The sequence below is a fragment of the Caretta caretta genome, chromosome 1 (genome assembly GCF_965140235.1).
Source record: "Caretta caretta isolate rCarCar2 chromosome 1, rCarCar1.hap1, whole genome shotgun sequence".
Classification (NCBI taxonomy): Eukaryota; Metazoa; Chordata; order Testudines; family Cheloniidae; genus Caretta; species Caretta caretta.
The window spans coordinates 233064671-233081528 of record NC_134206.1 but is presented as its reverse complement, the minus strand read 5'-3'; the positions used below and the strand labels follow the sequence as shown (position 1 = coordinate 233081528).

The 16858-nt window shown below is 42.3% G+C and overlaps 1 protein-coding gene across 6 annotated transcripts in view; it reads right to left on the bottom strand.

Moving 5' to 3' along the window:
- The window catches only part of LMNTD1 (lamin tail domain containing 1), a 307951-nt gene that overhangs the window by 253737 nt on the left and 37356 nt on the right, over window positions 1-16858 (bottom strand). The window lies entirely within an intron of this gene.

Here is a 16858-nt window from a genome sequence, read left to right as displayed (position 1 = left end):
GTGTGAGGGGTGGGGAGGTGAGAAACTTTGCTGGAGCCAGGCTCCTGGGACAGGTATATTCCTGGTGCCTGGGCACCACGGGCCCATAGAATTTGCTGCCCATGTGTGTGAGTGATTGCTGGACCCAGATTAGAAGGAGATTAGTCTGTAGTTACTGGAACTGGTGAGGTTTTTTATCTGTATTCAGTTTTATTACTGTTTTAGGCTTAGATTTGCATGTTTTATTTTATTGTACTTGGTAATTCACTTTGTTCTGTCTGTTACTATCTGGAACCACTTAAATCCTAAATTCTGTATTTAATAAAATCACTTTTTACTTATTAATTAACCCCAAGTATGTATTAATATCTTGGGGGGGGGGGCAAACAGCTGTCTATATCTCTCTATCAGTATTATAGAGGGTGAACAATTTATGAGTTTAACCTGTATAAGCTTTATAAAGGGTAAAACAGATTTATTTGGGGTTTGGACCCCATTGGGGGTTGGGCATCTGAGTGTTAAAGACAGGAACACTTCTTAAGTTGCTTTCAGTTAAGTCTGCAGCTTTGGGGCATGTGGTTCAGACCCTGGGTGTGTGCTGGAGCAGACTGGCGTGTCTGGCTCTACAAGACAGGGTGCTGGAGTCCCAAGCTGGCAGGGAAAGCGGGGGCAGAAGTAGTCTTGGCACGTCAGTTGGCAGCCCCAAGGGGATTTCTGTGATCCAACCCGTCCCAGTACCAATATGAGATTTCTAAAGTTAGCTACAGCACTTGACCCAAGATTTAAGAATCTGAAGTGCCTTCCAAAATCTGAGATGGACAAGGTAGGGAGCATGCTTTCAGAAGTCTTAAAAGAGCAACACTCTAATACGGAAACTACAGAACCCGAACCACCAAAAAGGAAAATCAATCTTCTGCTGGTGGCATCTGACCCAGATAATGGAAATGAACATGCGTCGGTTCGCACAGCGTTGGATGGTTTTCGAGCAGAACCCATCATCAACATGGACGCATGTCCCCTGAAATGGTGGTTGAAGCATGTGCATCTGGCATGTAAAGATCTTGAGACGCCGGATACACAGCACCATGAGAACACCTGTTCTCACTTTCAGGTAACATTGTAAACAAGAAGCGGGCAGCATCATCTCCTGCAAATGTAAACAAACTTGTTTGTCTGAGTGATTGGCTGAACAAGAAGAAGGACTGAGTGGACTTGTAAGCTCTAAAATTTTACATTGTTTTAGTTTTGAATGCAGTATTTTTGTATATAATTCTATGTTTGTAAGTTCAACTTTCATGATAAAGAGATTGCACTAGAGTACTTGTATTAGGTGAATTGAAAAATACTATTTCTTTTCTCTTTATAGTGCAAACACTTGTAATCAAAAATAAATATAAAGTGAGCATTGTACACAACACATTCTGTGTTGTAATTGAAATCAATATATTTGAAAATGTAAAAAACATCCAAAATATTTAAATAAATGGTATTCTGTTATAGTTTAACAGTGCAATTAACTGCGATTAATTTTTTTAATCGCTTGACAGCCCTACTAACAACCTGACCCTGGCACTCCTACGAAACTTAGAACTTCGTGATGAACCCGAAAATCGATGTAGATTGTAGAATTGCCCAAGGCAGAGAGAAAGCTGCCAAAGTACAATAAGTAGCTTTTAATATAATTGCAACTCTTCCCTTCTCAAATGCCCAATCTGATTGACCAATTACAGTGTTTGATTCTCTGAGAAACAACCTATCATTAACTGTCCTTTGTTCTAATCTCACTGGTCTTTCACGGCAGCCTCTGGTGAAAACTGTTATGTGAGATCTCATTCTCCACAATAAAATATTTTGATTGTTTGAAATAAATAGGAATGGGTTCATAAGGAGAATAATGAATTCATTACCAGTCCTTTATCAACCATTTATTGACTGTCAAGATACATTAAGCACCCTTACTTTATACTTGGCCCTGAGCTTATTCTTAGCTGACATATACTAGTGTGTTAAGAAACCACCACTCAGTACATTGTTAAGTGACAAATGGTTTCAATAACCATGAATCAATTGTATAATGCATTATTTTGCTATAAATGACATTTTATCATTATAAATATCTTCCATAGGAGGTGATGGTGATCACATTGACTACATAATCAATCAGCACTGAAAAAGGAGAACAAAGCCCTGTATTTTACATAACTACACTCCATGTCCCTTGCTGCTCTTGTATGTTATTCTTCTCCTTACATTCTAGAAAGACTACTGGAGTGAAATCCTGGTCCCATTGAAGTCAATGGGAGTTTTTCTGTCAACTTTAATGGGATAAGGATTTCACCACAATGATGCTTCACGGAATACATGCGATCTCATCTATTTTTTTGGTTTCGTCTAACCTTCTTGATATATGGGGCTAATCAATATATCAGCAGTTTTCAGCATCTAAAGTGATTGCCATTAAAGAGTCAATATCCAAATTCAGTTTCCTTCTCCAGGCATGCCATCTCTACAAGCTACAAGGAGTAGGGTGGGACAATGGAGAATCTGCTACAGTGGCTCTCTTAGGGTGATCCTCTCACGGCATGCTAAGTGTACTTCAGGAAATCTTTGCGCTGGTGGAAAAATGCAAAGCTGTTTACGTGCAGCCCAGGCTCTGGCCTGTAAAACTTTGATGGCAAAAGAAACTGTAAAGACGATACTGTAGAAAGTGTACCCATTCTCTCTCAATAACTTTTGTATCCCATTTTCTTAGTTTTACAAGTCCCCAAAGGAGATTCTACTCTGTTATGCTAGTGTAAATCCACAGTCTGTATTTTTTCAAAGGAAGTTGACAAGAACTATGTACAGTATTATAGGTGTGTTCTTGGATTTACTGTTGCTGTACAAAACACTTGTCAGCACAGTGTAAATTGGTACCGTGAAACACGTGGCACTTGCTCAGTAATAATTTATGAATACAGTATGTGACGGGGTTATTGAAAGGTTCAGTGTATGAATATAGTGAGTTAATTCACAGCAAGATTGTCAGGAAATGGAATCGGGAAGAAGGACAATAGCCCAAATAACAGCTTCTCAGCAAACACCTAGAACTTAATGTTACTACTCACAGCTCTTACTGAGCTGCCCAGATCAGTTTAACCAGGCTCAGAAAACAGAGGAGAACAATAGGACTTGAGGCCTGATTTAAAGTCTCACTCTCAGAGAAGAGGTAATGAAGGGGAACCCAGACTTCAGAGGATGGGGTATCTGGGAACTTAGATGTGTCTATTGTCTACGAGGAATGGCAAGCCTGCTAGGTAAGAGAGATGTGTGTTGACCTCGGTTATTTTAAAAACCTTTTCTCCTATGTTATGCTTTGGATGGGATGTACTCTCCACACTGGCCCTGAAAGGTAAATTAGGCCCAGTTAACTGCCCAGACTGCACGTGGAGGAGGAGCCAGGGAGCAGGAATTGATTAATTAGACTTGAGGCTCAGCTAGGCAGGGACAGATGGGGCTTATATAACCCAAGAAGCTAGCAACAGAAGGGGGCTGCAGGAAGGTAGGCTGTAGGCACTCCCTGGGAGGAGGGAAGTATGTTGGGACTATAGAGGGTAGTCCACAGTTGCTCCCTGGGAGGAGGGAGTTGGAAGGCTGGCAAACCCAAAGGGGGAGGTGGGGAAACCAGGAAGGTAGAGGGTGCTCAGGGAAATAGCAGCAAAGAATAGCAATGCAGGTCTTGGCTGCTATCCGGAGGGCCTCTGTGCTGGAACCCAGAGTAGAGGGTTGGCCCAGGTTCCCCTACCAGCCACTAGGGATGTGGCACAGACCAAGCAGAGGACAATGGACTGCCTGGGATGATTTGTCCTGGAAAGACTTTGATACACCAGAAGGGGGGAACACGTATGGTGACCCAGCCGGAGAGTCGAGTCATGAAGAGGAGGCTGCAGTTCCTGGAGCGAGAGGGGTCCGCGGGACAAGAGGATTACAGATGATGATACCACCAGAGGCGGGTGCAACACCTGGCAGAGCTAATCCCGAGGATGGCCAGGAGGAGGCAACCAATAGTGGTGAGCACACCCTGTGGCATTCCCACTGTTAAAATTAAACAATACTTTGTTTTAAGAAGGCTCTTTTGCCATTATATTCTCTAGTGGTCACAGAATCCCAAAGGGAGGATCTGCAGGTACCAGAACCCAGGCAGACCTGTTGGGATAAGTGCACTTAATCCACAGGGAGCTGTAGCCTGACATATGGTCAAAGAGAGGGAGAATTGTGTGACTTCACGCCAGGGAGGTAAAGATCAAGGCTCAACACCCTCAGAGAGACCAGAGAATGGGTCAGAGGTTCAGCCAGCCCTTTAACCATGACATGGTACAATAACCTTCCTGGTTTTAGTATACACATCTCAAAAGACAAGTGGCCCTTTTGCAGTTACACTGCATTGTCAACAGTAGTTAATCCACAATTAGCCTGTCTCTCTCTTCATATGCTGCATTCTAAATAATGCTCCCTTAATTTATATCTAGGTTTAGATTTTTCCCCCTCCAAGATGTATCTTTTTCACTTGTTTATACTAATATTTTATCTCACTTTGACCCAATGAATATTATCCAGATCTAGCCATATTTGTAAATACCTTGCACATTTCAGTATCTTTCATCCAAGGATCTCAAAGGTTTTTTTAAAGTATTATTTAATGAAGCCTCACAACACCCCCAGCTGGAAAAGATAGTGTTATTACCATTTAATAGAGCAGCAAATGATAGATCAAGGGTGGGATTTTCAAAGAAGTCCAAGAGATTTAGGCATCCAATTTCCACTAGAAAAAAATGAATGGAAGTTGAGCACCTAAATCCCAGCCTAAATGACTTGCTTAAGGTTGCACAGCAATTGTGATAGTATCAGAGCTGGGGAAAGAATGCATGTCCTGACTCCCCGTTCGCTATGCTAAGCCCTGCAATATATTGTATATTTCTTATAGCTTCCAGTCTCCCACACATTTGATCAATATCAATTTAAATTCCTCCTTGCAATCCTTAATGAAATGTTGTATGACATCTGAACATGATACTGACACCTGAAGTTTTACTCAGTTTATTTCTTTAATCATTCATGAAAAGCTGGATATAATGATAAGCTTTGTAACAGAAAAATATATAACGATTACTGGTGAGATAAAGGAAAGAGGAGGAAAATCTTTAGTCAATATTCCCTGGGGAAAAAGCATTACAAATAAATATTATCTTCGCAGATGGAATACACTGAGTAGCTGACACAGCTTGTTGACAGGTAATTATTTAAAAAATGGTAAAGAACTATTCCCTCCATTTATTGAAGCACTGTCTTCTTCTTGGGTATGTTCTCTAATCAATGACAAACTGAGAAATGCAATCCAACTTAATTAAAACTATTAGCTAAATAGCAGAGACTCACATTCAAAATATGGTTCTTATCTTGCTGTGACAGGCTTTGTGTCCTAGCAAATCCTTTTGCACATAACAGTGGACAAATTTTTGTTAGAAACCTAATTATATCAGCCCTGATTCCAGTGAGGCAGAAGAAGCCACAACAATAAATCATGTCAGTGTACGGAATGTGCCTTTCCAGTATTCAGCATCTAGAACATTAAATAAGCAGTGGATCATGTCAATACAAAGTATTCCTAATGCACAAAAAGCTGGAATCTACACACTTGACAGGAAGGGTCTGTTATTTGCATTGATACTGAAGCAGCTGAAGTATCAAAATGAGACCAAACCACTTTTCTTTAATATCAAACCATCTTTAATGCAGCCAGAATTCTTACTATATAAGTGCCTGTATACCCTAGAGCTGGCTATAGACTTCAATTCATTAACTTGATTCCCCTTTGCCACTTCCTTATATTGCCTCCTCTAGGCACATGCTGGCTAGATAGTAGGGGAGGAAAACACGTAATAAGTAATATTCCTCACACTCTTGTGTACCTCCATATCATTCTGCAGTACATTGCTTTCTGGGATATGCTGAAGATGAGAGCTATATTTGTCAACAGATATCATGCAATTACAACAGCAGCCTGCTGTCCTAAGTACCAGGAAAACTCATATCTGATATCATTTCATGTGACTGTTGGCAAACGCTGATTTTTGGCCACTGTAAAGCCAGGGTATGTGAAAAGAAGCAATAGAAAACAGGGGATAAGGTGCTGAACTGGGTGTCAGGAAACCTGGGTTCTGTTCTTGGCTCTGCCATTGATCTTGGGCAAACAAGTGCTGCTCTGTGTGCCGTAGCTTCACCCTCTGTAAAATAGGGGGTAAGGATTAGAGCAGGCTGAAAGCTTTTCAGCCAGAAAAACAGCCCTTTGGCAAAATGGAAATTTCAGCAAAAATATTTCCATTGTAGAAATTTGTCAGGTTTTTGCTTTTTGTTCCGTTTTTCTCAGCAAAATCCCAAAATATTCTACCCAAATGACTTTTTTCTTCATTTTCTTAAAAATTCTTAGCAAAAATAAAGTACATTTCTTTGACCAGCCCTAATGAAGATACTTGCTTTTCACTGTAAAGCATGTTGAAATCCATAGATGTAAGACACAGCACAAGTGCCAGGTATTATTACAGAACAAGTCTCTACCTACACTCCAGCTTGGATCACGTTTAAGCACTATGCTTACACGTGGTAGTCTCCTGTCTGCTATAAACCAGTTTGGGCAGATATGTGGGGAGAAGATCAAATTGTGTTAAAACCAAGTTAAGGAGTCACACTTTCCAATTTTGCTTCCATTTACACAGACAAGACTAAACCTAGCTGTGTCATGGTCAGGTCACTATTTAAGTACATTGCTTAACCACAGTAAAATTTGTAGTGTAGGTGCATGATGACCCAACCCCAGATGATAAGAAGAAGATGACTAGAAGCACCTGTTCCCTCTAGTCAAGGAAACTTTACTAGACCCCCTGCTTGCAAAAATTCATGTTTAAACACAGTTGTTGCTAGCTGCTATTTCAGCTGTGGTGGAGGTCCTGAAAGAAATGGAAGTGCAAAGCCCATCAAAAACAATTAATGGAAATCATTTAAAAATTGCCTTCCTATTCCACCACAGAAATAATGGCCTTGCAGTGAACTAAAGATCACAGCAAATACGGTGACATTAAAGACATTTATTTGAATTCTAGGACCACAGACTGTTTATTTGTGTATCCACCAGAGTTGGGGAGCAGAGACAAGGGGATCTTTGCAATGTATCATAAGTTGATTCCACCTCCCAGGATAATTTTAATGTGCTGGGGGCGGGGGGGGGGGGAGAACAGGGACAAGGGGATAAATATCCAACTGCAAGCCCTAGGGAATGTGTTTGGATCAGACAGGATAAATCATTTTGATAATGTTGCCTCCGCTTACTGTTCCCTGTAATAGGGCTATTATTTCCAAATGGGCTTTCAAAATAAGAGTGGAGATGAGTGCCCATCAAACATCTGCAGGAAGCCTTGGGGATGCTAACTGAAAGCTGTGTCACAGCCATTGTCTGACTCGTCAGTCAAGGAAATATACATGTTGATGAATGCGCACAAGCATCAATCTCCATCACCATTACATACAAACAATAGTGGAAATGAAGCACTTAAACCCAGCTGCGTACATTACTTTGGCCATATTCATGATGTCTTTTCTAAAATAGATCATGCTGTGTGACTTTTCTAAACCTGTCAGTAGAACAAATAATAGTCTGAACCATCCTAGAGGCTCTAATTGCTCTGAACTGTGTCCAAATACACAAGAAAAAATATTTATCTTTCAAAGTATATATCATTAACAGGAATTATTCATGGGAGGGGGGGGAATAGTGTTTGTTTGTTTGACATGAATCAGTTCCTTTGGTGTTTGCAAAACAAGGCAAGATTGTGTTGTATGGATAGACTGTCATTATAGCTGAATAAACATATTGTTCTGCATTCATTTTTAAATGAGATTATAATGCTGCCAATATAATCAGCTGCTGCTTTTGGTTCACTCTTGTCTGATCACTATTTTGTACTAAAAAAAAGTTTAAATTGAAACTATCAGATGGTAACAATACTGCCACCTCCTTCCATTGCGTCGTATGTTATCAGAGCTCATGATAGGAAGGAAAGTAGGACTTGTGGCACCTTAGAGACTAACCAATTTATTTGAGCATAAGCTTTCGTGAGCTACAGCTCACTTCATCAGATGCATAAAGTGGAAAGTACAGTGAGAAGATTTTATATATACACACAGACCATGAAAAAATATACATTGTAAGGAGAGTGATCACTTAAGATGAGCTATTACCAGCAGGAGAGTGGGGTGGGGGGAGAGAAAACCTTTTGAAGTGATAATCAAGGTGGGCCATTTCCAGCACATTTCCAGGAGTTAACAAGAACGTCTGAGGAACAGTGCGGGGAGGGGCGAGGAATAAAAAAGGGGAAATAGTTTCACTTAGTATAATGACTCAACCACTCCCAGTCTCTATTCAAGCCTAAGTTAATTGTATCCAATTTGCAAATTAATTCCAATTCAGCAGTCTCTCATTGGAGTCTGTTTTCGAAGTTTTTTTGTTGAAGGATAGTCACTTTGAGATCAGAAATCGAGTGTCCAGAGCGATTGAAGTGTTCTCCGACTGGTTTATGAATGTTATAATTCTTGACATCTGATTTGTGTCCATTTATTCTTTTATGTAGAGACTGTCCAGTTTGATCAATGTACATGGCAGAGGGGCATTGCTGGCACATGATGGCATATATCACATTGGTAGATGTGAAGGTGAACGAGCCTCTGATAGTGTGGCTGATGTGATTAGGCCCTATGATGGTGTCCCCTGAATAGATATGTAGGCACAGTTGGCAACCTCAGCCTGGACCAGTCCACACAAGAGATCCGCTTTCTGGACACTACAGTGCTAATAAGTGATGGTCACATAAACACCACCCTATACCGGAAACCTACTGACCGCTATTCCTACCTACATGCCTCCAGCTTTCACCCAGACCACACCACACGATCCATTGTCTACAGCCAAGCTCTAAGATACAACCGCATTTGGTCCAACCCCTCAGACAGAGACAAACACCTACAAGATCTCTATCAAGCATTTTTACAACTACAATACCCACCTGCTGAAGTGAAGAAACAGATTGACAGAGCCAGAAGAGTACCCAGAAGCCACCTACTACAGGACAGGCCCAGCAAAGAAAATAACAGAACGCCACTAGCCATCACCTTCAGCCCCCATCTAAAACCTCTCCAAAGCATTATCAAGGATCTACAACCTATCCTGAAGGATGACCCATCACTCTCACAAATCTTGGGAGACAGGCCAGTCCTTGCCTACAGACAGCCCCCCAACCTAAAGCAAATACTCACCAGCAACCACACAACAGAACCACTAACCCAGGAACCTATCCTTGCAACAAATTGTGCCCACATATCTATTCAGGGGACACCATCATAGGGCCTAATCACATCAGCCACACTATCAGAGGCTCATTCACCTGCACATCTACCAATGTGATATATGCCATCATGTGCCAGCAATGCCCCTCTGCCATGTACATTGGGCAAACTGGACAGTCTCTACGTAAAAGAATAAATGGGCACAAATCAGATGTCAAGAATTATAACATTCATAAACCAGTCGGAGAACACTTCAATCTCTCTGGACACTCGATTTCTGATCTCAAAGTGACTATCCTTCAACAAAAAAACTTCGAAAACAGACTCCAATGAGAGACTGCTGAATTGGAATTAATTTGCAAATTGGATACAATTAACTTAGGCTTGAATAGAGACTGGGAGTGGTTGAGTCATTATACTAAGTGAAACTATTTCCCCTTTTTTATTCCTCGCCCCTCCCCGCACTGTTCCTCAGACGTTCTTGTTAACTCCTGGAAATGTGCTGGAAATGGCCCACCTTGATTATCACTTCAAAAGGTTTTCTCTCCCCCCACCCCACTCTCCTGCTGGTAATAGCTCATCTTAAGTGATCACTCTCCTTACAATGTATATTTTTTCATGGTCTGTGTGTATATGTAAAATCTTCTCACTGTACTTTCCACTTTATGCATCTGATGAAGTGAGCTGTAGCTCACGAAAGCTTATGCTCAAATAAATTGGTTAGTCTCTAAGGTGCCACAAGTACTCCTTTTCTTTTTGCGAATACAGACTAACATGGCTGCTACTCTGAAACCTGTCATGATAGGAAGCAGTTCTTCTTAATTCAGCTATTTTGCACCATCTATCTCACGTTTCTGTGTGATGGTCTGGCACTTTCTGTTCCACATTAAACCATTGCAAACATTGGCAGGTATGGTTGAAATGTTATAAATATGGACAATTGGGGAATGCCCCATTTTTCTTCTTAGCTTATGAACAACGTGCATCAAGTGGCATGTGACCAGGATTCATCACTGAATTTGGTCTGCTGGCTGAATCATCAGCTTCCCCAGCTTGGGCTGGGTACTGACGGGAGTGCTACATGAATGATGATCCATGCCCCCAATGCCCCATTGATACCCCCTTGGAAATCCATTAGAATACAAGATCTTTATCGAAGGGCAGCATAGGAAATATTTAGTAAGAAATAGGGACGGTCCTTCCTAAATGATGCTCATCCTGCAGGCTTTACTTAGCTGAGAAAATACAAATATATTTGCAATAGCATAGTGGCTCCCATCCAACACCCTCGCTGATGTTATTACCTGTTGCCATTCAGAAGGCCCAATCCTGTTTCCACTGAAGTCAGTGGCAAAACTCCCATGGATTTACATAGGAGCAGGCCCTGAGTCAGTTTCCTCAGTAAAAGGTGATGTACTCTCCATGAAAATATGTTACATTCCTAAAGCAGCTTCCCTCTGAGGGTCTCAAAACATTTTACAAACATTACTTACACTTCATAATGCAATTGTAAGACAGAAAAGGAATATATGGGGATCACGTCCATCAATTTCATCCTCTGTCCCCCTACTACCCCATTATACACACTCAAATATAGACCCCTCCAATGTGGAACGTAACAGCTCTTCAAGAACCACAGTAACAATGGCATAACAATTTACAGACGTCCAAGGTCCTCACCTGCCCGCAGCCTGCCCATTCCTTCACCTATCTACCACAGACATCTTTTCTAACTCTCCTTCCCTCCCCAACACCCATGTCACAAAAGCTGAAACAAGATTCCTGTGAGGCCCAAAGCTCTTTCTTTACCTTCCTCTAGGGGACACTAGAGTGTTACTCCCTAGCACTTCCTGTCTCTGTTAATGCCAGAGCGGGGTGGCCAACCTGTGGCTCCGCAGCCACATGTGGCTCTTCAGAAGTTAATATGCAGCTCCTTGTATAGGCATCGACTCCGGGGCTGGAGCTACAGCTGCCAACTTTCCAATGTGCTCACTGCTCAACCCCTGGCTCTGCCACGGGCCCTGCCCCCACTCCACCCCTTCCCACCCCCTCTCCTGAGCCTGCTGTGCCCTCCCTCCTCCCCCTTCCACCCACAGCCTCCTGCACGCCATAAAACAGCTGATCTGGAGGTGCGGGGAGGGAGGGGGAGGCGCTGATCAGCGGGGCTGCTGATGGGTGGGAGGCGCTGGGAGCGGGGGGAATTGGGGGCTGCTGACGTGTTACTGTGGCTCTTTGACAACGTACATCGGTAAATTCTGGCTCCTCCTCAGGCTCAGGCTGGCCACCCCTGTGCTAGATTTTCTGCTCGGCCTCGCAAGGAGAGGGCTCTAGGGTGTTGATCTAGCAGCTGGGATCTATGAGCCACATTTTTTTCATGCAGCCACATTCCCAGTGCTTGCCTAGGAGCTAGCACAGGAGTTGCTTTGCCCATTCAGAATTTCCACGACACACTGAGATGATCCTTTCAGCCAGCTACCTAGCTTTACGTCCCCTGTCTGCTGGGACTGTGGTGAAAAGTGGCTCAGGATCTAGGCACGAAAACAAAATGCTAAATGCAACATGAAACCTTCAGTAGTCCACCCCCACCCCTGCCTTTTTCTCTTACTCTATGAATACAATACTAGCTTTTAATTAATAAAATACTTGGGAGACTCAAATCAGAGAAAACTGGTTCAAGCCGATATTATGAGTTGCTCTTTTATTGAAGTAAAAGCTGGAGATACTTTATATCACAGCAGAGGGGAAGAAAGGCATGAAGTGAAGAATTGGCACGATTTTATTTTTAACTGGAGTGTTCCTAACCTTGGATGGTCTTTGGCCTTCAAGTAATGGTGAATTAGCAATCAGAGGTGTCAAAACTACTGTACAGTTGAATCAGCTTGTGATAAAATAGGGCTGCTTTGAAAATAGAGTGTTATTAAATGTTAAACTGAAGAGTTTTTCGCATGGTCTCATGACTCCTGATTTCTGAGAGCTGGGAATTGTTTTAGCCATAGGTGTTTGGTGCATGACAACTCAGGCTGTTTGTATTAACTTGATGTGCTTTTCTTTATCATTGCTATTTTTAGAGCTCTGTGAATACTTTATATTCCCGGAGTATGAATTATATTTGTTTGCTTTGTGCGGCTACCCAGACCAGGTGGGATTTTTAAAAGTGCCTAAATCTGTTGGGGCTCTTAATCAATTAGGCATATTAGTAAATCTTGCCCACAGTGAAGCTGTTCTGGCACAAAAGTTACTGGAAGAGACATAACTTTAGCATACATGAGTATTTGCAAAAGTGTCTCTGGCACGGGCATGCAATCAGGAAACAGATTTAGTGCCTTGGGCCAGATTCTGTGCTGTCTCTCAGGAGACACATCACAAAAGGTACAGCCCAAGAGAGGGATGGGAGGGCAAAGGTGGCTCTAGACTTCTTCATATCTCCCAGATTCTGGGCTGCTCCTATGTCTAGGGTAGCCCTAAGTGTAAACTACAGCAGTTCCAGGGGCTTCTCTAATTTATGGCAGGCTTATCTGGCTGACTGTAGGCTGTTTTACAAGGATTATGGGTGCACAGACCACTAGCCATTCCCTCTCCTGTCTCCAGCTCACCCATATACCAGGGGCTGTGAGGAAGTAGTGTAGGGTCACATATGCCAGCCTGATTCTAAGTCCTGCACTGGGGAATTCCCCCAGGGTCGTCTCTGTTCTCTTTCCACTACTGGAGCAGTGAAGAGGGACCATAATGGGGGCTGGAATTTGGCCTCAGTATTGGATCTGACCAGTCATAACTAAGCAGCACAGCCTGAATGACAAGTCCCTGCAGAGAAGAATTCATGATCAATTCACAGCCTTAAGAATAAATATTGCCACAGAATTCAATTCTTTTCACATAATAAATTTGAGGAAATCCTGATCTGCTCAGCGATGCCATGAGACAAAAGAGGGGAAATTCATCAGATAAATTTTTCTTTGCAAAATATTCACTCAGACCTAGTTATTGTGCCATTCAACCCTGGAAGGAGAGGATTGTTGTGGGAATGCCAGCACACACACCCCCTCCCACCGCCAGAGGTTCTGCTGGGGAAATGCAGCTTTAACTTAGGCTGAGAACCAACTAATGGAGGCTGCCCAGCTAATGGGCACTGATTGGATCAGTGTGTTTCCCAGACCTTGTTTCCTCCAACAGTGGCTCCAACCACTTTTGGTGCTCTGCCCGCTGTCTTCTGTAGAGGCCACGGCAGGACGGAGTTTATGGGTGGCACATGCTCCTACATGCCAACTAAGTGTGAATTTACCACTGCTGGGAGCCCACAACCTGAGCTGTGCTTAATAAAAGGGAAGCTTGCTGTGCATCAACTGTCCACATAAACAAGCCCTCTGTTGTGTGACTTAAGGAAAGTCACTCCACATTCACACCAGTGCATCTTGTTGTGACCGGAGCACAGATGAACCTATGCCCCAAGTGCAGATGTGGATCTGAACTTCCCCAAAGTCCTGGGGTTGTTTGTACTGGAGTTTTGGTCCATATGTTATTTATTTCTAATACAGTAGCACATAGACACCCAAGTCAGGATCAGGGTCTACATTGTAATGAACAGTCCCTGCCTCGTACTATTCTGCATGAGTAAACCTGGGAGAATCAAGAACTAAAGCTGAACTTTCTAAACTTGGGGGCTTTAGTTTAGTTTAGGGATTTATGTGACCCTTTTCAGTTTTGCTTCGTGTCAGTTTGCACCCCTAAGAATTTAGAATCTGATTTGAACAAAAAAAAAAAAACCAAAGTGAAACTCAGCTAAAATCACTTAATTTCACCTGGTTCAAGGTTAAACATTATGAAACAACTGCCTTTTGCGTGGTTTTCACCCAAACTCATAACTGGATGCAAGGTCAATCAAAACCTGGCACTGGTTCCCGTTAGGTTCATGAACCTTGCCAAACCTGGCCAAATTTTGGCTCTGTAACCTGGTCTGGTTTTGGCTGTTGATACAATTGCTTCCTCCATTCTATTCTAACACAACAGCTTTAAATGTAACCCTATATTTGCTTTTATGTGCTCAGCCAATAAATTATACTTTTCCTAACTATTAGATTTGCTTCACTTCTCCCTCCTCCTTTCTTCTTGAAGTTCTGGGGGGATTTTCCTTGGTTTTGTGTGAGGAGTGCAGAAGCTGTAAGTGGATTAAGGAAAAGTAGCTCTTTGATGTACCAGTATAATACAAATTAGGATTTCCTATATCTTTATTCCTTTATCCTTCATCACTATACATATGTCACCTTATTTTTAAAGTCTATTAGTAAAGCAGGGAGAAAACTAAATTCTTTCCAAATCTTCTCAACATGCAATGCATTGAAAGGTATCATTTGCCAAGGAATTGGTATTGTTTACTTCCCCCAATAACAAGAGAAACTAAAAAGCTACTGAGAGAAAAGCGTTAAAGCACGGGCCTGGGCTTCAAGAGATGGGGCTTCAATTGCAGGCTCTGCCAGGACTTTCTGTATGACCTGGAGCAAGTCATTTCCTCTCTTTATTCCCATTTTACAGATGGAGAACTGAGGCCCAATCACCACCCTTTGTCTGTATAGTCTACTTAAACTGTAAAATCTTCCAGGCAGGACTCTCTCATACATGTTTTTGCAGTGCCTAACCTACCAGGAATCTGATCTTGGTTAGGACCCCTAGATGCTTGTGTAATACAAATAAATACTACTGTCAAATTGTTTAGATCTTAAATTTGGCCAGTAATTGGCTGAAAAGTATATTTTATCCTATTAATTCCTTTTTGGGTAATCTTCCACTCTGTCACCAAGAAATCCAAAAACCACAAAAACCAATATTTAATACCTACACAGAAACAAAGTTGTGTGCTCCCCTTTCAGGCCCTATAGCAGTAGTTCAACACTTACCAAAGCAAAGGTAACTTCATTAAAGGTGCTGATGCACAAATGCAGACAAACATATCAAATGATAGGCCAGATCCTCAGCTGGGGTAAATCAGTGCAGTGTCTTCATGCCCCTCGCCCCCTCCATTTGTTAAATTTTTGAATACCAAACCACAGTTGAGACTAGAAATTTGAAGTCAGTGATCTGATTTCCACATACAGAACACCTGAAACATTTTACTTCAAACATTCTATTTTCCCTTTTGTTGCTAACAACAAAAACAGCCCCCCAAGCCTGGCACCCCAGGTGGTTGCCTGGGTTGACTGCCCCTAAATCTGACCCTGAGTGTAGCTCCATTGACTTCAGGAAAGCTAAACCGATTTGTACCAGGGAAAGCAATGACTCTTGTTGAATTCAAGATGCATGATCAAAACCAGGTTAAAATAATAAGTAGCTCTTACACAGCACTTTTCATACATAGATTTCAAAGCGCTTTACAATTGAGGTATCATTATCTCCATTTTACAAATGAGGAAACTGAGACACAAAAAAGTGACACGACTTGCCCAAAGTCACATGGCAAGCCAGGGAACCAGGAACTGAACACAGGTCATCTGAGTCCCATGCTCTATTCACTAGGCAACATTGTCTCAATCACTGATTTCCAAATGGAAACGCTTTCCTCTTGCGTGGGAGTGCATGTTAGAAGTGATCAGGGCAGAGAGTTTGCTGCAACAGTTGCATTGCTGGATACTTTTCTACCATGACTTCTGTGCTGCACCAGGTGTTAAGTCACACTCTATCAATACAGTTTGTGGTTTTGCTAATGAATTAATGAAAGGAGGAAATTATTTTTAGATCTTGAATAAGCGTGAGAGAGCTTTAAAACTTTGCAGAAATTTTCACCTTTTACATTAGCGAAAATCATTCTTCCATTTCTTGATCTACAATATATGTGTGAGTGTCAAGCCAAGCCAGTGATGAACTCTGACTTGACTTCTTTGAAAAATGTCACGTTTCTTACAAAAGGGCACTAGGAGAATAGGAAAAATAACCACTGGACCAGATCATGCCTTCAGGAAAGTGCCACAAAGGGTGTGAACATAGCTGAGTTTCCACAAAAATGGGCCAGATTTTGTTGGGAGAAGAAGTGCTGTAATGCAGCAGCATCCATTTCCCTCCCACCCGACAGAGGCCACTTCCCTACGTTTGGAACTCAGGAAAGATGTGGAGCTGAAGCATAGTCACTCTCTGTTGCATGCTCCCTTTTGAAACCTTGTGGATTTCATAGAGTCATAGAATCATAGAATATCAGGGTTGGAAGGGACCTCAGGAGGTCATCTAGTCCAACCCCCTGCTCAAAGCAGGACCGATCCCGAATTTTTGCCCCAGATCCCAAATGGCCCCCTCAAGGATTGAACTCACAACCCTGGGTTTGCAGAAGATAAAGGTGAGCCTGTTATCTCTTTAAATTAACCCTATCCTTTCCCCCATCAGCCTCCTGCAGTCAAAGACAAAAGGTTTGGTGCAGACAGCTAAGGGAAAGTACACCATGGAATCCAGAATGCACTGATGTTTGGACCTTGCTGGGTTGGAGTGTTACCGCCCCTCTCCCACTTTGTCAAGCTGTAAAACTATACCC